The sequence below is a fragment of the Podarcis muralis genome, chromosome 7 (assembly GCF_964188315.1).
Source record: "Podarcis muralis chromosome 7, rPodMur119.hap1.1, whole genome shotgun sequence".
NCBI classification, from domain to species: Eukaryota; Metazoa; Chordata; class Lepidosauria; order Squamata; family Lacertidae; genus Podarcis; species Podarcis muralis.
This window is the reverse complement of record NC_135661.1, coordinates 62,276,980-62,304,322: the sequence shown is the minus strand read 5'-3', so window position 1 is coordinate 62,304,322 and position 27,343 is coordinate 62,276,980. Positions and strand designations below refer to the sequence as shown.

General features: G+C 44.4%; 1 protein-coding gene across 2 annotated transcripts in view; it reads right to left on the bottom strand.

Moving 5' to 3' along the window:
• The window catches only part of DLGAP3 (DLG associated protein 3), a 175,658-nt gene that overhangs the window by 48,106 nt on the left and 100,209 nt on the right, over window positions 1-27,343 (bottom strand). For both annotated transcript variants that reach the window (XM_028738968.2, XM_077931929.1), the window contains exon 2: window positions 8,900-8,997. The gene's annotated coding sequence lies outside the window, so the exon portion shown is untranslated. The remainder of the gene's footprint in view (window positions 1-8,899; window positions 8,998-27,343) is intronic.

Below are 27,343 nucleotides of genomic sequence, written 5' to 3'. Positions count from 1 at the left end.
GGTGGACTAGATGGGCTTTTAGCCTGATGCAGAAGCAAGGCTCTTCTTATGTTCTTAAGCATCACTGCTTTCGGCCTAGTGCAAACTTCATGTGCTCTCCTTATCCCACAGCCCCCTTGATTCTTTTTAATGGAGGGTGTAAGTGGCCTTCTTTAGCTTCTTACAGTTCCCTTGGATTGAGTTCCCTTGGATATCACCCAACAAAATAAAAACCAGGAGTGTGGAAACTGTGGCCCTCCAGACACTGATCACAGGGAGGGACTGGTGTGTTAGTTGTGGCACCTAGTCCTCTAATATGCCACAGCCCTGTTACACTGTTCTGGGAGAATATAAGAAAGAAACCACAGTATTCCCAAATGTCAGATTCCCACAGAAGCCTTTCTGTTTTTATTTAGTGCTCCAGTAAAACAATCAATATTTTAAAACCACATGAAAAATTCATTTCCTCCTTAGTGTTGCCAGCAGGATTTCTAACAACCGGGTGAAAAACAAGAAACCGCCTGCACCTTGGAGTTAAGACTTCCCAAAGTAGGGAAGATATTTTCTCTCTTAGACTTGGTAGATCCATCATAGAAAGGCTCCAGAGTTTTGTGTCCTCTTAGGCAAGAGGTCACCAATGAGCTAGAGAGGGCTGTAGGAATAGAAGCAAGGCTGTAGCTCAGTAGCAGAACATATAATCTGCATGCAGAAGATTGCAAGTTTGACCCCTGGCATCTTCAGGTAGGACTGGGACAGGCCACTGCCTGAAACCCTGGAGAACTGCTGCCAGTCAGTGCAGGGCTGGGGAACTAGATCCAGCCTCCACAGGGCACTTTTGCCAGGTCATATGGCACCAGGTGATTCAGCTTCAAAGGACCAGGAGTGGATTGCATTCCTGTTGCAAGCAGGGCTTGCCTTTGGCACTGGATTTAAATTTAATGCTGAATAGAAGCCTGGCTGGGATTGGCCCATGCAGAAGCTCTGGTCAGAAGCAGTGTCTGGCAGGATTGAACTTTCAGTCCTGCTCTCTGAAGGGGTCTGCTTCACCAGCACATCCCCTCAAGGAACATGCTGGTGAATCAGCATCCAGTGGGTTCGAACATTAATTAAAACGTGTTTGGGATGGGGTGGGGAAGAGACATAGCACCTCCTCCTTCCCCATCCCCTTATCCAACAGCAAGTTCAATTAGTGTTTAGAAGCCCTGATTAAACGTGTGTGTGTGTGTGTGTGTGTGTGTGTGTGTGTGTGAAGATGCAGAACCTCCTTCTTCCCCCTCACAACCCACCACCACCACATCATCCGTCCTGTTTCAAGGTCTATTCTTTATTTTGTGTCTGTTTTAGTCTGGGTTTAGAGACACTGCATATATTTCCTCCCCTTTAAAATGAAAGGACTGAGTGTCCCTTACCCTGCAGGTAGGCTTGTCAGGTGATTATGACGCTGGGGTAGGACAAGGGATGCCAAACACATTAATAAACCTGTCCTGATGGTTGAACAGTCCCTACCATTCCTTCTGTCGAGAATTCCCTCCAGAAAATGATAAAATTGGAGGTCATCTTGGACACAGGACAGCACAGTTTCCTTTCTCTTGAGCTAACTTGTTTAAGAAACTTCATCTGTCTTTGAAACCTTTAAAGCAGGCTGACCTAAATCAGCTTCATAAGAAATTAAAGGACGAATTTATAGAGGCAATATTCTTGTGTACTTAATATATGTCTCTATCTCTCTCTGTGTATATATGCATGTATGTATGTATGAATTATATATATTCTATATTCTGTGCCAAGGTTATCAAAATCAACATCTTCAATGCAAATTTCCACATGCTGATCTCTTTGAACAAATGCATCTTTTCAAAGGATTAGGAACTTGGAAGTGGGGGCAAAATCAGTGTGAAATAGAAGATGGAAAGTGTATGAAAAAGAGGGGAGTACATGGTTGTGGAGGGGAGACCTGGAAGAAAATAAAGACAGCTCTCGCTGCTCTTCTAGTTCACAAGTAAGACTATGATTTTATCTAGTGTTCATGCCACCTGGAAAGTTTCTCTCTCAGGAAGGCATGGTATATTTTGCCACCATCCAACAAAGATTATCAGTTTAATCTGAAAGACTCCTAGGGTATGTTCCCCAATTATCATGGCCCTGCATGTTCCATGCAGTGAACATAGCTGGGGTGAGGTGCAAGCACAAGCCAAGTTTCATTTGGGAGCTTAGGCATCAGCAACTGCTCGGGCTCAAGCAGAACATCTGAAAGATGCAAGTGTTGGATACAGGACCTGAGACAGCTCCAAGTGGAGCGCAGGCTGGGTGCTAACACACAAGCAGGGCGACTAGATGTTGCTTCACCAGTTGCCTGGAGTTGGCTGAGGCTTTGAACAGGCTGCAGTTTGATCTTGACCAGGCCTGTGGGAACTTTGGCTCATCAGATCTTGTTGGGAGCACAGTTTCCCCCCAACCACATCCAGCATTTCCAATAGTAATAGATGGTGGAAACTGTAGTCCAGCAGCAACTGGAGGGTTGAAAGTTTCCCAAACCTAGCCTGGAAAGCTCAATCTATCACAGGCAGGAAAAGCCTTCTGTAAGTAAGCCCAATTGTGTGGACTTTTGTTTTTGTTTTATTCTTTTTTGTTTAAAACGTAGTTATGCTGCCTTCTACTAAAAAAAAAGCAACATTCCAGGGTAGTTCACAACAACCTAAAATGCAAATTCATTAAATCAGCACTTTAAAACAACTTTATTTTCATTTGGCACGATTTATATACTGCTTAATTAACCAAAACAGAACACCTCTAAGCAGTTTACAGCACATACAGGAACATTCAAGGCACTAAACTGAAATATTAGCCATAATACTAGTGAGCCATGAAGAAATGAGTTTTCAGCAAGAATAGGGCATGTTGAATTTTTCAGTTTCAAATTCCAAAAATGAGAGGTGCTAAAAAGTTGTAACATGGCTTGGGAATTCAAAAGATGGTAAAATTACTATAATTTAGTTTTGCCTGGTAATTAAAATGTGTGTAAAATTGCATAGAAATCATTAAAAAGAAATTAATGTTATTTTTATTTACATATTATACATATTTTATATTACCTGACACTTTCAGAAGGCAGAATTTAAATTATTTGGTTTTCCGGGAGCAGTTTATTTGCTGCTTAATCAAACTTATACTTACCAAGCGAAATGTTGCCCAGTAATAAAAATAATGGCACATTTGAATCCCTCATACCCCAAAACATATTTTAAAGAACCCTCTCTGCAGAAATTTGCAAAAAATTAAGTTTCACCCCCTAAAATGACACACCCTAATGATCTAATCTCTTTGCCCTGAAAAGCATCAGACAAATAAAAATATCATTTTAATGATGCTGTTTCTTCATTTCTCCCTTTGAACATGTCAGCCTGAAGAACAGCTCTGTGTGACTCACAACCTTGCCTCTGACACTTCAAATGTTAGTTCATTCAAAACCAAGAAGACAATCTAATTCACAATGCACTTCTTGTTTAGTGGCACGTCTCACAGCATAGCTACTTAGGCACCAGGGAAATATAGGCAGCAATAGCTAGCCTGGATTGGTTCCATGCTCTGCCTAGCCAAGTAGCAACAACAGGAACAGCTGCTTCCGAGGAAGATACAATGCAATATGAGACGATTCCTTCCGTTTGTATCTCGGTGTGTACCCGAGCCCTGAGGCTACTCGTATTTCAAGATAATAAAGCTTAGTATAACAGATCCCCAAGTGGGACGCTGTTGGAGAAGTCCAGAAAAAAAAAAAAGTAATTCTGAATCCAGAGCAGGGAGGGAAAAAGCAGGGAGTCAAGTCAGTTAATGGTTCCAGGCAAGAGGATTTATAAGAAAGAGGAGCTGGAGTTTCTCAGCCAAATGGAACTTGTTAAATGCACAGACCAACAGCAAGATCATCAAGTCTTAATATTGTGCTGTCGAAGGCAGGAATAATTACCACCACTGGGAACCTGACGCCCACATAATGGAGGGCCCAGGACAACATGGTCGAGGATAATTGTCATTACAAAGAACTCCCCCCACCCCGTGCTTTTATATCTGCTTATACAGGGAGAAACCAGCCCCCCCCCCCGCTGCCAAGCTAAGCACCCACTTTGGGTTTGGGGCATTATGGGTGGGTGGTGCCAAATCCAACTTGGTGGGGGAGTAGGGGAGCTTGTAACCAATGGCTGTGGGGCTTTGGGGTGGGTGGGTTGATAGATGGGCCCTCCACCAATTGCCGACAAGCATTAATTTCCCACGGGTGCTGTAGACCTTATGGTGCTTAGCAGGAGGAACATTCTGCTCATTGTCAGGCACCCCATGGCTAGAAGGCTTTGCCTAACAGCACCCGCTGTGTTAGCAATTGGAAGGCACCTGAGGGGATGCATCCACCTTGGGATGTAGGGAGGGGCTGGGAGCCAGCCAGAGATGCAGCCAGCTTTAGGGCAAGATCTTAATCTGCAGAGCAAAAGAAGGGTTGAAACACCCACCCACCCACTCACCCCTCAACCCACCCACACCGCCTCCTTAGACCCAAAGCACATGATGTCAGAAGATCACTTTGCACATGCTCAGAGGCTCCATGATCTTCAGGTATTTTCCAGTATACACCCAGATCAGTACCAGTTCTGCTGCCTGAAGCCCTTTAACCGGACCTTCTGGGGGCTGAATCAGGGATCATTTGCACACAGAGCCCATGGCTCCAGTTACCGTCAGCCTTGGCAGAACGTTTGGATGTTCCTCCCAAAAGTACCACATCCTGAAATTCCAATGGAGGCTCTAAAGATTGTAGCTGTAAGTTTCCCTGACCTATTGAGGCTCGAGGCTCAGCTTCTAGAGGAAGTGGAATCAATAAAGAGGGCCTCATCAAAGCAGGTGTCATCAGGAAAGGGCAGGCCCTAATGAGCTCCCAGTGGACACAGCTAACTGGGATATGGAGGATGTTGTCTCAGCCAAGAGCTGATGGTGTCAAGGCTTCATATTGGCTGAAAAGGCCTCTACTGCAGTTGGCCCTGTGTCCTTGAGGGGCTGACTGTGCTGACTTAAAGGGCGCTTGTCTAATTCTGCTGGCACTGATTTCTACCCTGGGGGCTTGTCCTCTGAGTCTGAGGAAGTGAGGGAGCTCTTACAAGGGAAAGGCCCAGGGAGAGAGTCTACCTGCTGTATTTCCTGTCTCCCTGTATTTTCCTCAGGGCAGTGCAAGGAGCCTGGGTTGGGGATCAAGACAAAATTGAGCTATCTCTCACACCTTTCAGCATCATCGAAAGGTAGATGTTTTCATTGCTTGCATATATAGTTCAGTTTAATCAGTTAATTGACCAATTAGCCAGTTAAAAGAAAGTGCATTTTTGCTGCTACCACACACAGGGCTGAAATTGCCATCAAGCTATCTACTATGGCTATCTGTCATAGAAGCCTTAGTTGAGATTCCTGCATAGCAGCCGGTTGGACTAGATGACCCCCAGGGGCCTTTCCAGCTCTACAGTTCTATGATTCTACGTCGTAGATTTTCCTACTTATTAAAAAAAGACGCCTAAGGAGATTTGCAACAATAAAATACAGCCACTCAATCGAGAAGCCATAGAATCAAAATAATCACAATGTTACAACCTCATTAAAATCCCATATTTAAATCCAATAAACCATTCTCCGTAGAAATTAGGATAATAAAGCCTTACTAAAAGCATCTCGCAGAAAAACAGATCTGCAGATGCCTTTCAAAATGAAATACCAGTTGCAGTTGCCTTCTTCAGCATTGCTCATCCTTGAGCTTCAGTCAGCTGCAGGTCACCCCTTCCAAAATAATGAGGTGACAAAATACAAAAAGATTCTGTCTTGCCTGTCTCCCAAAAAATTTAACCATGAGCTAAATCTGAACATCTCACTTTCCATTGGGCTCCTGTTGCCGACTTTCTTTCTTTCTTTTAAATAATGATTTTTATCGAGTTTTACATGTTTACCATAGTAACAACATAACAAATAACAAAAAAGAAATACAATCCCCCTATTTTCCCCTCCCCTCCCCTCCCGACTTCCCTCAACTTCCTCTTCCGGTTTTTTTACATATTAACTTCTCCTGCTTGCTTTATTATATCTTAATGTTCAATTCCTTTATATTAAATATTGTTATGCTCTTATTATTTTAACATCCTATTGTAATTTCCAACTTTATTTTGTTAATTGTAAGTGTTTACTCAAACCCTGCTAGTGAGTCCATTTCTTTACATTGTTTCTGTAGATACAACATAAATGGTTCCCAATCTTTTTTAAAATCTCTACTGTCTTTTTCTCTAAGTCTTTCTGTTAGCTTCGCCATTTCAGCATATTCCATCAATTTTTCTTGCCATTATTCTTTAGTTTGTATTTCGTCACTTTTCCATCTTTGGGCTAGCAGTATCCTAGCTGCAGTTGTAGCATACATAAAAAGTTTCTTCTCTTTTGGTAAGTCTTGACCTGAAATGTCTAAGAAAAAAAGCTGGTCTCCTCTTGCCCACTTTCAATGGTTAGGAAATTTCCTCTAGTTTGCACCAGGAGGATGCCAATTTTTCAACTATGTCCCCATTTTGTTTGATGTTATGGTAATAATAGCAAAATAGCTCTCTCCTCTCTTCTAAAATTATACTGCCAGAAGCCTCACTGAATTATGGTAACACATATACAGATGTATTATTTCAACCATATACTGGCTTAACACTGTAGTCTGAAAATGGTAGTCTCTAAGTGGTGTTCATTATCCTGCAATGGAATAAACTGGCCACTGTATTCTGTGCATTGGTAATCTCAAGATTGTACTACTGCAATGTGCTCTCTGTGTGGCTTCCTGTGGGCCTGGGATGGAAGCTCCAACTAGCGCAGAATGCAGCCGCCAGACTGCTGATGGGAGAAGATGGCTGACATCACGCAACACCTTTGCTAAAACATCTGCTCATGACTGCTCATCTGCTACGGAGCCAGATTCAAGGCTGTTGTGTAGATATACAAAGACATGGACAACTTGGGCCCAGGATACCTCAAGGATCTCCTGAGCCCTTCCCCACCCCCAGCCTGATCACTGAGATCATCCGAAGGAGCACTGTTTATCGTTCTCTGTGTTGCAGAGGCCGGACTGGCTTCAGTGAGAAATCAGGCATTAAATGTCACCTGTGGAATACTCTCCTGGCAGAGATTCAGCTAGCTAACCTTCAGACATCTCTCAGAGGCCCTTTCATGCTGATAGGCCAATGCCAGTTCCACTTTCTTGATTAGCCAGTCATTCAAATGATTATCTTGCATTGTTTTTATGGTGTTTGGGGTTTTATTGTGCTCTTATATATTACAATATAGTAACTTAAATGAGCAGGCAGTAAACAATTTTTTAAAATAAATAAATAAGGTTAATAAAGATACAGCAGAGATAAAATCAGTTTAAATCAACTATAAAATAAAAAATGCTTGCTGGAACTGATATATGCAGGTCATTCCAGTGTACAGTTGATGGGTTCTGCAGGCAATAATTTCACCCTAAGACATCATTTTACATGTGGCTTTATCTCCCACTCCAGCCACTATTTTGAACCTAGCTCTGAATGCTGTCCTGGCCTCCTGTAAATGTTGGCCCACAGCCCCACTCCTGCGTCAGAATAGTTCCAGGTGAGCATTGGGTCTTTCTTTGAGCAACATCCTGATTCTGGCTCTCTATCCACCCACTTGTCCCTGCTTTATCTGCTCCCCTCATCACTCTTGTAATCTTCCTTCCCAGTCTTGTCCACCCTCCTGCAAGATCTGCCAAAACATTTCTCCCTTTAATAGAAATAACAGGGAAATATTGACATCCTTAGAGGTACCCTGAAGTTTGCTGAAGTATGGATTTTTTATTTTTATTTTTTATAAAGTAACAACAACAGCAACAGCAACAGCAACAGCAACAGCAACAGCAACAGCAACAGCAACAGCAACAACAACAACAATTTATTTATTTATTTATACCACGCCCATCTGGCTGGGTTTCCCCAGCCACTCTGGGCGGCTTCCAACAGAACACTAAAATACAATAACCTATTAACCTATTCATTAGTGGTCTTCAGATGTTGGACTACAGCTCCCATCGTTCCTGAGAACTGCAAATGCTAATGTTGATAGTGCAACCTCTGGAAGACATCAGGTTGGTTACCATTGCTTATGTTACCCTAGAGGAGGGCAAGGCTGACTGGCAAGAATCCTGAACAGGAGTACTTCTGCTTGGAAATAAATATACACCACAATATTTTCTTGCAGCAGGTATTAGTTGCTCCCTTGAAGCTCCAGTCCTCTTACAGAAGATCTGGGTACTTTAACATTTTGACCCAGCATTATCAGTCTCTGGACTTGACCCTTTGTGAGATGACATTTGTTGCTCAGTATCTCCAGGACAGCTCAGTGGGATTCGGATGTCCCATGATTAAGGTCAGCTGGGAAACACAGAACAGGGATCGGAAATCTCAGGATCAGGGTCCAAATGTGGCACTCCAGGCCTCTCTGTCTGGCCCCTGAGGCTTTCACCAGGCCACACACCTTCTTGAGCCACAGCCCTCACCTGCCCTGCTTTGCATCCTTCCTTGAGTGTTGTCTGGCTGGAATGTGTCCCTCAGCTCTCAATGCTTCTTGCTTGCCTGACTGGATGTGAGACTGTAGAAACTAGCCCAGTGTATGTGGGTAAAATTTACATTTTGTTGCTCTTCCCACTTTTGCCTCTAGCTCTGCCCCCTTTTGTCTGTGGCTCCTAGCAGGTTGTCCAGAATGGAATATGGTCCTTGGGCAGAAACAGTTCTCCACCCCTGAATTAGCGCACCACTGTCATCGTCAGAGGAAGGAAGGAAGGAAGGAAGGAAGGAAAGAAAGAAAGAAAGAAAGAAAGAAAGAAAGAAAGAAAGAAAGAAAGAAAGGGTTTATAACTCACCAGCTAGTTCCTAAAGATCAGTTCCTTTCATATCCCCAGGAGACCGGATATCCTTAACCAGGAAGATCCTTTTCCTCCCCAGCGATAAGGAAGCAGTTCTGGAAATGAAAAAAGGCAATTGGTGAGACTTCTGGGGAAAAGAGGCAAGTAGCGATGAGGTGGAAGCCATTTTAAGTGGATTTATCCATGGTCTGTGGACTGAGGATCGGGCCACCCCTTGAACTGGGTGTCCACTTATGTCCAAGCTGTTTGTCCATTGTAAAGTTTTTTTTACCCTCCCCCAACTAATTATATACAAAAAATACATATATGTATAATACGCAGAAAAGATTCAAGCCCCATGTGGCACTACATTTCTGCGGCATAATTTTAGAATGCAGAAGTCTTTTTATAGAGCTATACGATGTATACCACCTTGACATATTTTAGGAGCTGATGGTTTGTAAATATTCCCATAAATAAATAGAAAAATAAATACACATATAGTCCAACCACCTGCTGTGCAGGAATCTCTTTTTATTGATTTGCGTATTTATATTTTATTGAAAATTTTCAGTGGACAAAGAAAGTGAAAGAAATGAAAAACAAAACCAGGATGTCCTTGGCGTGTATGCATTGAGCTGGGTGGCAGATCCATATAAAGTTGCTTGGAGGGGCCTGATCTGGTGCCAAGGCTGGCACACAGGGCCCTGCATCCCATTCTGCCTTCACAAAAGCCCTATTAGGCAAGTTAGACTGAAAGGAGTGAGGGTGTGACTCAAGGTCACCCAGCAGGCTTTGTGGTCAAGGAGAGATGTGAACCTGGGTCCAAGTTTGTCATCCGAACCACTACACCAAACTGGATCTCTCCTTACTTGCTGATGACTTGAGCATGATCTTCTGACCATCTTGCCAGTTACCATCTACCCCTCACCCCGTGGCACAAAGCATACACAGAAGCGGTTGGTTGATTTCAGTGGCGCCTTCTCTGGTTCACAGCAACTGAGGCACGGGCCTGCATAATCCCCCCCCCCCCCAAAAAAAGAGGGAAAGTCTCGCAGCTGGAGTTGCTGGTTGTTTTTTTTTTATGCTGCAGCCTCCTTGCATCAAACACCGTTCTGAAGTATAAACAGAATTTAGATTTATTGGAATGCTCCACTCTTGCCCCTGTTGTTCCTTGTAACAGGAAGTTATTTGTCGCAATTAAGAGGGAAATGAGTTGAAGAGCAGCAGGAGGTAGATTTTCAAATGCTTCTGGAAATGAGCAAAGCCTCACAATCTCCAGGACCCTCTGCCCCAAGCCAGCCAGCTGAAAACATGGGAAATTGCTCCTGCTCTTTTGCTTGTTTGTGAAAAGCCTCTGCTGCATTTCAGGCTTGGAAATAAAAATGGGAAGGAGATGTCTTTTTAAAGAGTGCACTTTACACTCTATTCAGTGTGTGAGTGTGTAAATCAGAGATGTTTCCTAAAACTCTGCGATGCTCTTGCATCTACGTTGATCATGTAGAGGCTGATTTTGCTCCTGCCAATATCTTACAAAGAAACTGAATGATGGGATTGCAACATCCCCACCTCCTCACACCTAGGAGTGTTTGGAGGACACCACGCTGGCTAGTAGAGGTCAACAGCATGGGTAGGCAAACTAAGGCCCGGGGCCCGGATCGCCTTCTAAATCCAGCCTGCGGACGGTCCCGGAGTCAGTGTGCTTTTACATGAGTAGAATGTGTCCTTTTATTTAAAATGCATCTCTGGTTACTTGTGGGGCCTGCCTGGTGTTTTCACATGAGTAGAATGTGTGCTTTTATTTAAAATGCATCTCTGGGTTACAGTGGTACCTCAGGTTAAGAACTTAATTCGTTCTGGATTCATTCTTAACCTGAAACTGTTCTTAACCTGAAGACCACTTTAGCTAATGGGGTCTCCCGCTGCTGCCGCCGCTGCGTGATTTCTGTTCTCATCCTGAAGCAAAGTTCTTAACCCGAAGTAACATTTCTGGGTTAGCGGAGTCTGTAACCTGAAGCGTATGTAACCTGAAGCGTATGTAACCCGAGGTACCGCTGTATTGTGGGTCACAGGAATTCGTTCATTTTTCTTCTTCAAAATATAGTCCGGCCCCCCACAAGGTCTGAGGGACAATGGACCGGCCCCCTGCTGAAAAAGTTTGCTGACCCCTGGTCAACAGGGCTGGGACCCTTACACTGACCCTCTGTCACTGGCATTGCTGTGGCTAATTGGGAGAGGGGAGAAGTGGCAGCATAGTCAAGAGAGTGCAAACTCACTAGCAGAGTCAGTCGGCACTCTCATTGGGTTTGTTGCATCATGCCATCCACACCACTGCCTCTCCCCTCTCTCTCTTCTTGGTAAGCTGCATCCACACCCTGCCAACTGCTAGTGAGACAAACAGCAAGTTGCATATTAAAAGCATCCCAGGCCTGGCTCACTTTGCAACTGCATGATTAATACACCTCTCCTCCTAAAATGATCCACGTACCTACCAAAGTAGCATGTCAGGAAAAACAGTGCTAGCTTAGCTGCTGTCTAATATGCCCATCTGGAGCCATGTGCCCAGTTCTGAGTACCATAGTTTAAGAAGGATGTTGACAAGCTGGAACGTGTGCAGAGAAAGGCAACCAAAATGACCGCAGGTCTGGAAACCAAGCCTTAGGAGGAACGGTTTGAGGGAGCTGTGGATGTTTAGCCTGGAAAAGAGGAGACTGAGAGGAGATTATGATGGCCATCTACAAATAGCTTTAGGGGCAGTCACATAGAAGATGGAACAAGCTTGTTTTCTGCTTCTCCACAGGGTAGAATCCAAATCAATGGATTCAAATGACAAGAAATGAGATTCCAACTAAACATTAGGAAGGGTTTTCTGATGGTAAGAGCTATTCAACCGTGGAACAAACTACTTCGGAAGTGGACAGTCCTTTATCAGAAGTTTTAAAGCAGAGGTTGGATGGTCATGTGTTAGGGATTCTTTAGCTGTGGTTCCTGCATCACAGGGGATTAGACTAGATGACCCTTGGGGTCCCATCCAATTCTACAATTCTATGCTTGTTTTTCATGTAAAGGCACAGTCAAGCATTCAAATGACCTACAGTCATAAATAGTACAGTTAGAGAACAGTTTTCCTAGTGAGTGTGCAAATTCCATCCCAATTTCCATATTCTATTCATTTTGTAGATTAAAATTTCCTTTGTTAAATTATACATTTGTTAAAATCAGGCACACTTCATTTCATTCACTGTTCAGTGGGGGACCCAAGAGTTCTTCTGCTGCCTGCAACTTTTGTTTTCCACCTGTCTGACATGAATTTCCAGGCATTCTCCTATCCCTCCTGAGATTGGATCTGCTAAATTTCAGATGGGGAAGCAAAAAAGGTCCCCTGCATTATAGTCAATTAGGGCTACAACCTTGTACACCCTTACCTGGGATTAAATCACCTTGAACCCCATGAGTAGATATGCATAGTACTGTGTAAGGGAGCCAACTAGAATAAAATATTTGGAGAGCCCAGGTAAGCCCTGCTCTGCACAATCAATCACGTGATGTGGCACATGCACACTGTTTGAATGACAATGCCCATCAACTATGGGGGCCCTTGGTCCCTCAAATATTTTATTGGGGGGCCAACGGCATCTTGGCCCCTAGGAGTTGGCTCCTATGGTACTGTGCTATAAGAATAGGAACTACACGCTTAACAAATTCTATATCCAGATGGCAAGCTCATCCCCCAGTGTGAATCATTATTTATTTATCTTACTGCATACTGTATTTATTCTGCTTTTCAAATCACTACTATCTCTCAAAGTGGCTCATATCAATCAAAAGAGACAGATGGGTCCTGCTATCAGGCTTACCAACTAAAAAGGCAAGACACTCAAGGGAAGTGGAGTGGAAGGAAAGGAAAGAGGAGGGAAATCAGTCTTTAAAGGCCAGAACAAAGTGGTAAGCTATAATGGGCATTTTTATCCAGTTCAGGCCAAGATGATCTTCCCTTCCTGATTTATGTGCTTGAGTAGCAATTGGTGACTCTTGTTCTTCTGCCCAATGGATGGGGCCAGAGTGCTCTTCTTCTTTCCCCTGTTCTAAGCAAGATGGTGCCACCCAAGAGGGAGTTTGCAGAAGTACAAAAAAATTAGGGGCAGGGAAAAGGAAGGGGAAAGAGCCCAATGAACCCAAATGAAGAGTAATGCCTCTCTGACCAGGATGGAGCTGCTATGCTAGCTTCCAGGCAGGTGGGTTGCTGTGACTTACTGAGAGGGAGAGAGGTGAGGAGATGGGGAGGTTTGCATGGTGCAAACACTCCAGCAGGAAAGGCTCTGCCAGAGTGCTTGCACCACACTAATCTCCCTGCCATTGGATTCTTTGTAGTTTCTACTGCAACAGACATAGTTACCTCTAACCAACTAAGCACTGGGCACTGGCTTTCCTTTTTTTTTTTTTTTTGAAAAAAGTTTTGTTTTGTTTTTGCAGGGGGAGTGGCAGATTTGCACTTGGTACACAGGGCCCCAAAGTCAGAACCCAATTTTGCTTTGCAGGGAAAAAAGAGCATCCAACCTAATATAATTTTTCACTACTGAAGCAGAAATGAGGAAGAATGCAACGTTCACCCCACACTTCTTTTCTTAAAACATGCTGTTATGTGAAAAAAGAATAATGGAATAATTCACTTTATTACATTACTAATTATGGTGTTGTTTTATTATGCCATGCTAAGTACAAAAACATATTCTGTATAAAAAGAAAAGAAGAAGAATGGGCTTGGCGTGGAATCAGCTAATTCAGTACATAATTTTGTAGCAAGTAATTATTTGCTTAAAATGAGAATTAGCTGAAAGAGGATCAGATTCGCTCTCTCTCTCTCTGGTGGCTCACACACAAGGAAGGTGAGGATGTAATTTGTTATGAATGCATCAGCTTGTTAAATAAATACTAGATATGTTATTTTCAAAAGAGACTCTCTGCAGTGTTACAGTAGCAAGAGCACTGTGTTTTGCTGTAGCTAACCCAGCACAGGACTAGTTCTGCTACAAACAGCAGCCTCTTATCTGTCACCTGTTCCATCATTTTATTTATTCATTTGCTATCACATTTCTTTTCTACCTTTCCTTTAAGGAGGCTAGACAGCAGAAGGGCTTTCCAGCCTGTTTTATCCCCACAACAACCCTGTCCAGGTGGCTTAGGTTGAGACAGGGCATTCTATTGCTCTAAGTTTCATATGCTGGGGAGAGTCCACTAGTCAGGAGCAGAGTACATGCTTTGCTAGCCAAAAGCCTCTCATTGCATTTCCAGATGGAAGGATTTCAAACAGAAAGATCTTTGTGAGACCTCAGATAACTGCTGCCATTCAGAAGCAGCCAAGCCTGGCCTGGGTGGACCATGACTCCATGGATAGAGCTCATTCTCCGAAGGAATAAGGTCTCAGATTAAATCCTCAGCATCTCCACTGAAACCAAGAATCAAGATTCTTGATTCTTGATTCACTGAAACCAGAAATCAGGGATCAGGAAAGGCAAGTGTGAGGAACCTTTGGCCTTCAAGATGTTGCTGAACTACAACTTCCACCACCCCTGTCCTGTGTTTACTGGGGTGGATGGGATTTTGAGTTCAGCAACATCAGGATGGCCAAAGGTCCCCCATGCCTGAGGTAAGGAGAAAAGATTTCTGCTTGAGAACCTGGATTAACCTTCCCCAACCTGGTGCCCTCCAAATGTTTTGAGCGACAACTTCCATGATCCCTGACCATTGGCCATGCTGGTGGTGGTTGCTGTTGCTGGGGCTGACACATACTTAGGCCTCTTTATCTGGCTGTCAGGACTCTCCCCAGGATGCATCCCTTCCCTGGTTACACTACCTCTCCTCAAGCCACACTCCTCATGGTCCCTGCTTTGCTGTTCCTTTAGTGTTTTTGCCTGGCTGGAATGTGTCCTTGAATTCTGGCAATACTTCTTGCTTGTCTGGATGGGGGATAAGAGAGCCTACTGTACAAATGTAAAAGACCATTTTCTTGTGTAAAAGCAGCAGACCCATTTTTTCATATAAAAAGTTTCAGGATTTCAGCAGGAAGTTGCACGTCATGTATTGACTGGAAACAAAGCCGTAGGTTCACCCCCAAACCTTTGAAGGCATAGAAGGTATTGAAAACTGGAATGCGTATAACTGCCTCATACCGTCATGAGCACAGACCTTCCTGATTGTGCCATGAAAAGGATGTCTGGAGGGCCCCCAAAGCCCAGGGACAGCTGTACGTTTGCCACAATCCTGGTGGGTTTACTCAAAGCAGGGTAAAAGGGGAGGAAAGTGTGATGACGAGTTTGGCTGGCTTTGCCCTCGGCTGCTCTGCGTCCTGTTGGGAAGACGTTCTCCCGAGGAGCTGAATGTAAAATCTTTCACTCTAAGCCTGCTGACAGCAGGATAAAGCGGGATGGAAATTTGCTTAGTGCTACCCCGCCAAGGCTTTAAAACACACATATTGTTATCTCGCTGCTTGCTACAGTGACCTACATAGCGGCTCAGGCTGGCTCCTGAGTTTTCTTCCCTCTTTTCCACGCCACACTATTCAGCTCCCACCCCCACTGCCCAATCTCTTGCCAGGCAGATATTTTGCTAGGCCTCACATTAGCCACATATCACACACACACACACACACACACACACACACACACACACACTCTCAATGGCTCAGAGCCAGTGCCTGGTGGACATCATTGTAAAAGGACCAGTAGACCCAAGATGCTGTGCTTCTGACGCTGAAGCAGCCAGGGCCCAAGTGACCTGCTCTGTTAATTCCCCTTCAGCATTCATGAGTCTCTATGTGCTCACTGCCTAACAGCATTTTCATCAATGTTTGGGTAGCAAAGGAAGGAGGCCTGTGGATCTAGAATGTTCCAGGACCCTACAGTATTTTCATCCCCCCAGACCTTCATTTTCCTTGCTGGAAGTACTGCTTCTTTCCATCTAGCTGCAGAAATGCAGACTTCTCTCTTGTTCCCAGGTTGCATTTAAAGGCACCTAACACTCTCATTCATGGGCATGGGCATAGGTGGGGTGTGTCACACATTCCAGTAACTAGTAGTCACAAGCTGCTAAAGCTCTTAAGCAAGCAATAAAACTAGAAAGACGCCCATAGAGAGAGAGAAAGAGAGAGAGAAATTTCTGTAATTTCCTTGACACAGCACAATGGTTTCTAGAGACCCAAAGTGGCATCATGGTGAAATGGATAGACTCAACCCCTCTTGTGGCTTTTGGTGCAAGGAAAAAATAGGCAAGAAATAATTATTCCATTTATGAATAATTTCCTATGAAGCATCTTCAAGTGTTTTCACAACACAATAAAACATATGCAAAAATTGCATACATCAAAACAGCATCAATTACACTCGCACACACACTCACTATGCAAATCCAATACAGATATTGACTGGGAGATGAATCTCCACTTATCAAAAGGAAAGTCTTGAAGAGGTGCTGAAAAGACAGCAGAGTCAGCGCCTGCCTGAAATGTAACAGCAGGGAGCTCCAAAGTTCTGCAACATTAAAGGTCTGATTCTTGCATTGCACAGAATGGATCTCCTGATGAGGTGGTATCTGCAGGAGGCCCTATGCTGCAAAGTGCAGTGATCAGTTGGGTGCAAAAGGGATGAGATGTACAGGGCTCTGTGCCCCGCTACCAGCACCTTGAACTTAACCAGGTACAGGGAGGATCTACAGCTGTATAAGACAGCAGAGAGGAAAGCTTGACTGCAGGTGGAGACAAAAGTCTCCAGGACTGGAGAGGGAGAGAATGCATGGGGAAAGGGAGATGGGACACAACTAACTGGGAAGGCAAGTTGGGTCTGGCACTCCACTCACCCACTCAGCTACAGCCTGCTTTCCCAGCTACATCTCTATGCACAATCCCATCATCTGTTGGACATGTTACTAGCTTGGAAGCAAGGACCAATTATTGCTCACTGAACTGGCTAAACAGATAAACCTCATACCAACTTGTTCAGAAGAGGTGGGTGAGGCAACTATAAATAGGAATCAAAATTAAAGTTTGATAAGTCCTGAAGGACAACTCGCAGTTGCACCAAAGGTAGGTTGAGCAGAGATACTTGAAGAGACAACCCCCCCTCGCCCCAGCAGATAGGAGACAATGGCTTAGAGCAGCTTTCCCCAACATGGTGCCCTACAAATTGTTTTGGACAACAACTACAATCATCGCTGGCCATTAACCATTTTGGCTGGGGCAGATGGAAGTTTGGGGTTGTCTCCAATGCCAGACCTACACAGAATAGACCCATTGAAATCTGTGACTTTAATGACTAAATTAGGCACATAAATTTCAATGGGTCTGCTCTGAGTAAAACTCAGTGCATCTCATGGAGTCTAAAACATCTGGAGGGCACTCATGCAATCTGGTCTGAAGGAGCGACCTCCTGTCTTCTCCTGAGCTTTGATGATGCAATTACTTTTCTCATTGATTTGTGGAGAATGACACAGCACAGGGGGAGCCAAGTAGTGCCCTCCAGCTGTTGTTGGACTACACCTCCCATCATCCCTGACCATGGGCTACTCTGGTTGGGGCTGATAGTTCACAACAGTTCACACCATTGGGAGGGCATCCTACCCTTTGCAAGAGCCTTGGAGATGATTATTTGTCGCTTCTTTCCCTCCCTCCCTCAAGAAAAAAGTTAGACACACACAGAGAGAAAGGTAACCCATCCCCCGACTCTTTAAAGCAGGCATAGGCAAACTCGGCCCTCCAGATGTTTTGGGACTACACTCCCATCATCCCTGACCACTGGTCCTGTTAGCTAGGGATGATGGGAGTTGTAGTCCCAAAGCATCTGGAGGGCCGAGTTTGCCTATGCCTGTTTTAAAGCATGACAAAAGATGGTTGCAAATGTGGTACCATTTGGAGGTCATGTGAATTTCTTCAGTCACTTCCTCTGCCTGCTTCATGGCTGCTGAAAATCATACAACTGTGAACTCTAAGTGAAGACACTTACATTAATACTGCCCCCCCCCCGATTATGTAAGAAGCAATGGATTCCAACTGCCCAGAAAAGATGTTTCATTGTAGGCAACACTGTACATTAAGTAGGAAGTCCTGAGGAACCGTTTCATTTTTAATTAGCAGAACATTTCCCTCTAATTAAGAAAGGTGGAGTGGGCTCCCTATAAAGGAAGAGCAAGAAACCTCTCCCCCTCTCAGCGCGTTATTTCCTTGGAGGTAATGTATGGGGGGGGGGCACATGTAGATCGTTGGTGGGGCTGAAACCAGTGGTGGGTGGGGGCTGAGCAAAACGTGAGTGGCAGTAGTCTCTCTCTCTCTCTCTCTCTCTCTCTCTCTCTCTCTCTCTCTCTCACACACCCACACCCACACCCACACCCACACCCACACCCACCCACACACACCCACCCACACACACACACCCCTCTGTGGGTGGGTACTGTGTACTCTGTGGGTACTGTGTAATGCATTATAGCAATGTAAAGTTACACACCCCACTTTGTAGCATTGCTTGATCATTGAGTTTAGTGCTGAGGCAACAGACTAGAACTTAAGAAGCTCCAAGGAATGAGAGAACAGGGTGCACTAGGGAGCTATCCTTGGTGCTGAAATCTTAGCAATTGAAACTTCTTCCCCGTGAGCCTTGTAGAACAACTATACTCTCAAGATTCCCTGATAATAAAAGAGTGGATCCCTCCGTTTCTCTGTAGCCTTATGTAACACAGACCTTCAGAATAGGTGAGCCCTACTGATCTCCCCTCCACCAAAAAAGAGACAATTTTTTGCTCTAATGTAAATTGTTTGCTGAAAGGGAGAGAAATGCAGATTGGTAAGGATTTTATTCCAGTTAGGTGGGCTGGATTCATAGATAATTTTGGGGTTACACAAACTATGTCAGGAACATGGTACATTCTCAGGGATGCAACACCTTGCAGTCCCCAATTCTCAGCATGTGTCTTTGCTGCTCTGAATGAACATATGACAGGCTCAGTATTGGTTTCTTCCCCCTGCATGGTGCCATCAGCCACTTCATTTTCCACTACCAGAGCCCTAAAAACAGAATCTCCCTTAGCTAGAACTTAATGAGTTAGAAGACCGCACAGCCATAGGCTAGGCTAGGCTTGATCTTTGTCGTTGTTGCTAAGACCCTTTAGACATTCCTTCCCTACAGGCTTAAACTTGTTTAGGAGTCATGTCCTCTCACTAGGAACCCTTGGAACTGTATTTTGGTGACAAGAGTGGCCGCTAGGGAACTCTAGGGAACAAAGGCTCCTCAGTAAATGAGAAGCCCCAGGAGTTATTGGAGGAAGTCATGGCTGAAAATAAGTTCATAGTGTAGATAGACCTCCTCTTTTGCTTTTGCAGAAACACAAAGGTAACAAGGTGTCTAAGGGTTGCAGTGCTGCCTCTGGTAATCCAGCCACTCATAGCCTGAAATAACTATTGCTCAGGACTCCTTGCTACCACATTATTTGAATACAAGCTGTATTCCCCCCCAATAAATCTCCCCTGAGAGTGCCAGAGTAGAATTGCTATATCACATTCAAATTGCGTGGTAATAAGGAGACTTGGATGGCTGGATCACCTGCTTAAAATAGTTTAGAGGCAAAACAATCTTTTACAGGGACACAGAGGCAGCCCTGCAACCCTGGGGCTACATTGTAAAGAGTTCTGTAAAATTCTGAAGTGAGTCCATGATCCAAATGGGTCACAATCTACCTTGTTTGAAACAGGTGAGTCCACTTTGGAGTCCATGTTTGATGGGTTTCATTGAAATAAAAATGAGTTCAAAAAGTGTTTGTCTTTGGATGCATCATGCCAATGGCTGTACAAATCAGAAGGAGTCCGGGCAGAGTTTTGGGGGCAGGAGTCCCACATCAGATCTGACTGCCCCTCTTTGGTTTCTGCAGCTGGGCCCTTGACAAACGACTTCATTCTTCATCCCACCTCAAATTGATGAATGTGCCTTGCTGAAATGATTGAGCGCGTCCAAGACAGCAAGGTTATTAAACCGCAATGAGAGCAAGCAGCAAGCGATTGCCAGCCTCGTTAGCATTAAGTACGCTTTCCTCAGCAATTCCCTCTACCTTCAGAAGACTGACATGGCCTGTGCATAAAGAAAGGGGCTTGTGAGGAAGAGCTGCATGAAGTGCAGAGAGATAGACATTATTAGAGGAACAACAGCAGGGATCGAATGGTTTTGACTTGTGGCCACCATTATGAAAGTTGTTACGAGTGTCCTGAGCCATTTTCTGCTCTATAAGGGCTTTCTCTGTACTGATCCATCTTCTTCCACTGTTAACCTCTCCCTTTCCTAGTACTTCCCCTTTCTGCTGCTCTGCTGTGGCAGAGCAATTAGAACAGGAGTTTCAGGTCAAGGGAATGTCTGTGTGTAAGCAGGTGCATCTTCAAAAGCCAGCAGAATGCCAATACAGATAGGCTTCTCACATTTCAGCAGAGAGGGCATTCCATAACGCTGGTGCTACCAGTGAAAAAGCCCACCTCTGCATTTCTAGAGGTAGAGACCATCTTTTGCATACAGAAGCCTGGCATTCCCAGCTAGGGCTGTAAAAGATCCCTGTCTGCAACCCTGGAGAGCAGCTGCCAGTCAGTGTAGAGACAATAATGAGTAACAGCTTTCTCCTGATTGAAGTGTAGCATGTTTGAGGACTGGGACATTTGTAGGGAAACCAAAATGCTTGTTTACAAAGCTATTGTACTACCAACCTTACTGTATGCTTGTGAAACATGGACCACTTATAAACAGCATCTCCAACTCCTCGAAAGATTCCATCAATGGTGTCTCCGAAAATTTTTACACATCACTTGTGAAGGCAGGCAAACTAATGCCAGTGTACTGGAAGAAGCAAAAATCATCAGTGTTGAAGCAATGATTCTTCAACATCACCTTCATTGGACTGGTCATGTTGTGTGGATGCCTGATGTCTTCCAAAGCAACTACTCTAAAAATGGTAAGCGTAATGCTGGTGGTCAACAAAAGAGGTTCAAAGACTCTCTCAAGGCAAATCTTAAAAAAATGTAGTATAAACACCAACAACTGGGAAACACTGGCCTGCAAGCACTTCAATTGGGGAACAGCCTTTACCAAAGGTGTCATGGGTTTTGAAGATGCTCGAACTCAGGACGAAAGGGAGAAACGTGCTAAGAGGAAGGCATTCTTGGCAATCCCTCACCATGATCAACTCCTGCTCGGAAACCTATGTCCCCACTGTGTGGATTCAGAATTGGCCTCCACAGTCACTTACAGACTCACTTTTAAAACCGTGTTTATGGAAGACAATCTTACTTGGCTACAAGTGATCGCCAGAGAAGAAGACATGGATCAATGGTCTGACTCTTGTGTTTCTATTGGTAACTGCTATGGGGGAGGCTACAGCCTGTATAACAAGAACAACAACAACGATTCTTCAAATACCATTACTGCTACTAATACAACTTACTAATTTTATACAGGCCTGAACAGGCTATCAATTTCCTGGTCACCTGCCAGAAAAAGATGAATTGAAAAGTAGGGAAGAAATTATGACCAGAGTATTTGTCATTATTTATTTTTTAAAGGGGAAAAAAGCAAAATAAATCTAGGGGTCAAAAATCACAAATTACACTATCAATTTAAGAAACAAGTGACTGGTCACTCACTTATCTCCCAGGGTTGTTGTGAGTATAAAATGAGCGAGAGGAGAAGTAGGTAGGTCACCTTAAGGAAAGGTGAGGTATTAACATAACTAACTAACTAACTAACTAACTAACTAACTAACTAACACCTTAGGAAGAGGCAGGGTGGAGCAGGCTGGCCAAGAGTCTCAGCCTAGTTGTTTGCATTGCAGGTTTCCAAGTTCATATCTCCCCCTGCCCCACTGCTCCCTGCTTACTTATCTGATGGTGTCTTGCTTTTCAATAATGAGATTTGAGCCATCGGCTTATTCTGATGCTGGATATCCTACTACCAGGAAGGGCAGCTTTGATGTGAAAGGTATAGTTAATTAAGCACCTGATTAAATTTGGCAGCAGCTGCTGGGGTTGATTGAGAAAGCAAGAGAAAGATCATTACTTCTGCTGAGGCAGCTGTTGGGGAGCGGGCAGTGTTGCGGGAGGGAGAAGGGGGGCATCGAGAAATCCTACAATACAGCATTATTTCTTAATGACCCATTTGTCTTCTTGGCTCATTAACATTCCAGGAGAGATAGGAGTTGCCATAAGCTGCAACCGTGCAGTAATTCCTTGTAAAGTGTTAGGGAATACCTGCCACTGGGTTGTAGACCTACTCCTACTCTGAGTAGGCTCACTGAAATAAAGCCAGGCCTATCAATTTCAATGGGTAAAATTTAGTCGGATACAACCTTCTGTTTCTTTTTCACTCCCACTCACACCTCCTGAGCACGCTTGGTTATTAGATACTTCACTTTCCCCCCCAGATATATATATAAAGTGACATGCCCTCAGGTATCACCCATACATTTTCAAGCTCATCTTCATATCCATAAGGACTAGTAATTTGCATGGGAAACCCCAACCCTGGTTTAAAATGTCCAAATTGAACTTCCAGTGTTGTGTGATAGTGAGAGTGTTGGACTCAGACCTGGGAGACAGGGGCTCAAATTCCTGCTCAGTCATGAAGCTCACTCAGCCAGTCATTGCTTCTCACAGCCTAACTTACCTCACAGGGTTGTTGTGAGGATAAAATGGGAGAAGAGAGGGTAGAACTATGTACACCACCTTGAGCTCCTTAGAGGAAAGGTGGGATATAAATGCAATAATAAACAAAACATTATCATTTGTAAGACATAGTCTGCTCATTAATTAGATCTTTGCTATTTTCAAGAGTTCATCGGTGCCATATCTCTAGATCTTCCAGCCTACCAGTTGTGTGGGTAAGGAGGCTGTATAAAATTTACAAGGAAAGAAAAGAAGCTGTGTAAAATTTACAAGAAAAGAAAAGAAAATGTTGTATAAAATATTCAAGACATCTTAGAGTAATAAAAATGCATCTGAAAATATTATAATAAAAAGCAAAGGACATCAATAGAAGCAATAGGCTATAACCAATTCGTAGTCATGTGCAGCACAGACCCGTTAAAATGAATGGACATCACTAAGTTGGGTCCATTCATTGAGTATAAACTTAGTCGGATGAAACACAATGGCTTCAATAAACAAAAGCCCAGTGTTGCCTTTCCCTTTAGGGGAGCTGCCCCAGTTCCACAGTAATTTTGGATGCCCTTTCGCAGCTCTACGCTTTCCTTTTTGAGGTGAGACAGCCAGAAACGGTACACAGTATTCTGACTGAGATTGCGCCATATATTTGTATCAAGGCGTCACAATATTAGCAGTTTTATTTTTGACACCTTTACTAATGATCCCTAACACAGAACCCACCCTTTTCACAGTTGCTGCACAGTGGATTGACGTTTTCAACGAGCTGCTCAACACAATCCCTTTATTGCTCAAACCCTATCAGTGTAAACATAGGAGGTGTGTGCATGGAGGAGCATTGTCCTAGTATGCATCACTTTAAATTTGTTTAAAGCCTGTTTACCAAGTTTGGGAAGCTCTTTACAATCCCTTTAACAACCCTGAATGATTTGCTGTCATCAGCATATACAGCCATACAAGTTATTACATTGGTTACAAGTTATTAGATGGGACAGGGTGGATTATATGGTTAATCCCATCACGGCACCCTTGACCCCAAGGTGAGGGTAACGCTGATATAGAGATATATTCAGGATTCACCAGTCAATCCAACATGATTTACTGTATACATACTTTATCAGCTCGTGGACTAGAACCAGAGTGAAACAACAACCACAGTATTAGAACAACACACTGAAGAGCATTAAAATAAGAAGAGCCTTATGAGGAAACTGAGTATGTTTATCCTGGAGGAGAGTAGACTGAGAAGTGTATGATAACCATCTTCAAACACCTGAAGGGCTGTCACGTGGAAGATGGAGCAAACTTGTTTTTTGCTGTTCTAGAGGATAGAACCCAAACCAATGGATTCAAATTACAAGGAAGGAAATTCCAGCTAAACATTTGGGAGAACTTTCTGATGGTAAGAGCTGTTCAGCTGTGGAATGGACTACCTCAGAAAGCAGTGCACTCTCCTTTGTTGGATTTTTAAAACAGAGGTTGGATGGCCATCTGTCAGGGATTCTTTAGCTGTGATTCCTGCATTGAAGGGGTTGGACTATTTATTAACTTTCTACCCTGCCCTTCATTTCTATGATTCTAAGGGGAAATGATCTCTGATCGACCCTGAAGGGCAGCAGCTCTCTGGGGTTTCTGCCAGGGAATCTTTCCCATTCCTATCCAGAGATGCTGAGGATTGAATCAGGGACCTTTTGTACACAAAGCATGTGCTCTACTACTAAGCTGTAGCCAGTGCTGGGTTTACATATAAACTAAACAAGCTATAGCTTAGGGCCCCACTCTCTTGCCCCCCCCCCCAATATTTCACTATTAATATACTTATTCTTAATTGTATTTCAGTTCAACATTTACTTTGATAAAATACGTATTTTGTCATGTGCAAATGGCTTTAGATACCTATTAGGTCCATAAATTACCATAAAGCATATATTCAACACAAAAATCAGTGGCAATTTGTTGTTGACAAAGGACAACTGGACATATAAAGGGACCCATTACCTTCAGTAGTTTAGGGCCTCATCAAACCTAAATCCAGCCCTGGCTGCAGCCAGCACAAAGCTCCCACAAACACACACCTCCCAACACAGCCAGCTTTTCAAGGCAGACCCAAGGAAACTTTCTACTAAAACTAACCACAATCAGGGAACTTGACCTGCGTCGTGACTGGGAAAAATCTTGGTCCTAACAAAAACGGGCTGATCTCTCCAGCCCCGATTTGCAGCCAAGAAACATCTCCGAACAGCAGCAGCCTTCAAACAGTACAAGCTCAGCAAGGGAACACAGAACAGAAAGGGAAGAGCAGGGAGTTCAGAAGCCCACAGAGAAATTGGCTCAGAAATAAACAGCAAGGAGACAAAAAGGAACTCTGAAAAAGAAGCAGAGCCTCCTACGGAAGAACAAAAGAGAGTGAGATGCCCACGTGCATTGATCTTTAATAGCTGAACAGGCAGCTGGAGATGGAGCAACAGAGGGGTGTAGAGGCCATGTTGCTGTGACAATCCTGGACGTTTTTGGTCGAGAGTATGCTGTTCCTTGCTGTCTCTGCGGGTGAACACAGATGAGCCATTTACAGAAAGCCCAGGCAGACAACCAAAGTACCCATTTGGTTGTTGAGGCAGATATGGATGGCTATTTCAACACACTTTCTGCCCTGGGTTGGTGCCACCTGATGGGAAGCAAATTCCTCACCACTTGGGCAACTGGACAGCACAGAGGCAGCCAAGCAGGACAAGGATGCTCATCTGCATCAGGGCTATGGGGGTCCCCCCACCCTTGGTCAAGGGCCACAAGCAAAGCACAGAGAGGAGTGACCTTCTCTTGGTAAGCTCAGGCCAGCTAGTAATGAGAAAGGAGAGGATTGTGGAAGATGAAGAACAGATGTGATATGCATATGGTGCTCAAAGCACATTGCAGTAACTCTTACAACAACAAGGTAGGCTGACATTATTCCTCTATGGGACTTGCCTGGGCTGGCAGAATGGAAACAATGATTTCTGTCATCTGGAGTGTGGATGGAGTCATTTCTCTGTTGAGGGCCACTGGGAATGAGCAGAGCTATGGTGAGCATGAGCAAACCCAAATATGGACTGAATCTCTCTCTTTCTCTCTCTCTCCCCCTTTTTCCGCTACCCCTTTCTCTCTCTCTACCACCTCCTATCTTCCTCCTTCTGCCACCTCCTTTCTCTCTCTTTCTGCCATCACATCGTTCTCTCTGCCCCACCTTTTCACTTTCTGCCACTCCCCTCTCCATCTTGCCAAGGGTCACAGCATGCCCAACCTCTGACCTAGAGCATTCATGGCAGAAGTGAAATTTACACCAGGACTCCCAAGGCACACACTCTTCACTATTCCATGCTACCAGCTCACTCTGCGCCTGTCCCAATCTGTGTGGATTGCCTTGTGCTGCCGCTGCTGCTATTTCAGCTGAATGGCCTCCCCTGCATTCCCCACAGCATTACCAGGCAGAGAGAGAGACAGCCTTGTATCCATCTTCCCGGGGACGCCTCTCCTTGCACAGTCTTCCTAATAAACCTCAGAGGTGTCACCTCCAGCAGCCGTGTTGACAAACTTCTCCCTCCTGCCAGGTTCCATCTATCATGCAGGGAGCATGAAACATCTATCCTGACTCTCTTTTTCTGCCTCCCTCCTTCCCTCCTTCCACAAGCTTGCAGGGGATCCCTGCATTTCACTTCTGCTAAAAACCTGCTGGGCCATCATGGAACCTGACAAATAATGAGTGTCCATTTAGCTCAGTATTGGGGGTGGGGTATTTCTTTCAGACCTGGGACCACATTCCCTTTTGGGCAACCTTCCAAGTGCTGTACAACAGTGGTGTGAAGGGTCAGAGGCAAGTTAGCAGAGCAACCAGATGCACATTTTGCCTTTCTACTCATGCTCACCCACCTGACTCTGCTCCATCCAGGCAAGCAAGAATCCTAGAATTGTTGAGCTGGAAGGGACCTTGAGGGTCAACTGGTCCAACCCCCTGCAATGCAGAATTCTCAACTACAGCACCCATGACAGATGGCAGTCCAATGGTCTGATCTAAGTTCAATGACACATTCTGTTAAGGCAGAAGCACTCAAGCAGGGGGCAAAGCAGAACTGGTGAGGGAGGTGGCCTGGGGAGAGTCCTAAAGGTCATACAGAAGGGTTTGGGGGCCCTTTTCTCCTTGGGCCTTAGGTTCCTCAACCATGGTCTACACTGACTGGCAGCAGCTCTCCAGAGTTACATGGCTGGAGATGCTGGGACCTTCTGCAGGCAAAGCATGTGATCTATCCTAGCACTTCATCTCCTCCTCAAAATAGATGGTAAATTTTATAGGACAGGAAGCTGCATTATAACCATCTAGCTTGAACTTGTTGAAGGATTGGCAGCAGCAGCTCTCCAGGGTTTCAGACATTGGTCTTTCCTAGTCCTACCTCAAGATGTTGGTGACTGAACCTGAGATCTTCTGCATGCAATGTCTATGCTCTACTACTGAGCTATGAGCCTTTCCTATCACAGTGTAGCATTGCTTTGTTTATATGGTCTATAAGTGCACTCGAAGGAGGTCTTAAGGAAATGGCTGAGTGCTCCTGTGGTGGTAGAATGGACTGTGTCACTTTAGGCTGCAAGTGGGGAATCACATTTCCTAACTTGTGATTTGAAGTGGTACAGTACATCCCCAAACCACTGAATACTACTATCTTGTTCTGCTCCATGCACAGACAAGCCAAAGAAGATCCCAATGTGATGCTAAACTAACCTATATACTGCAGCTGGTATAAGCACATCATGTTTTATATCTG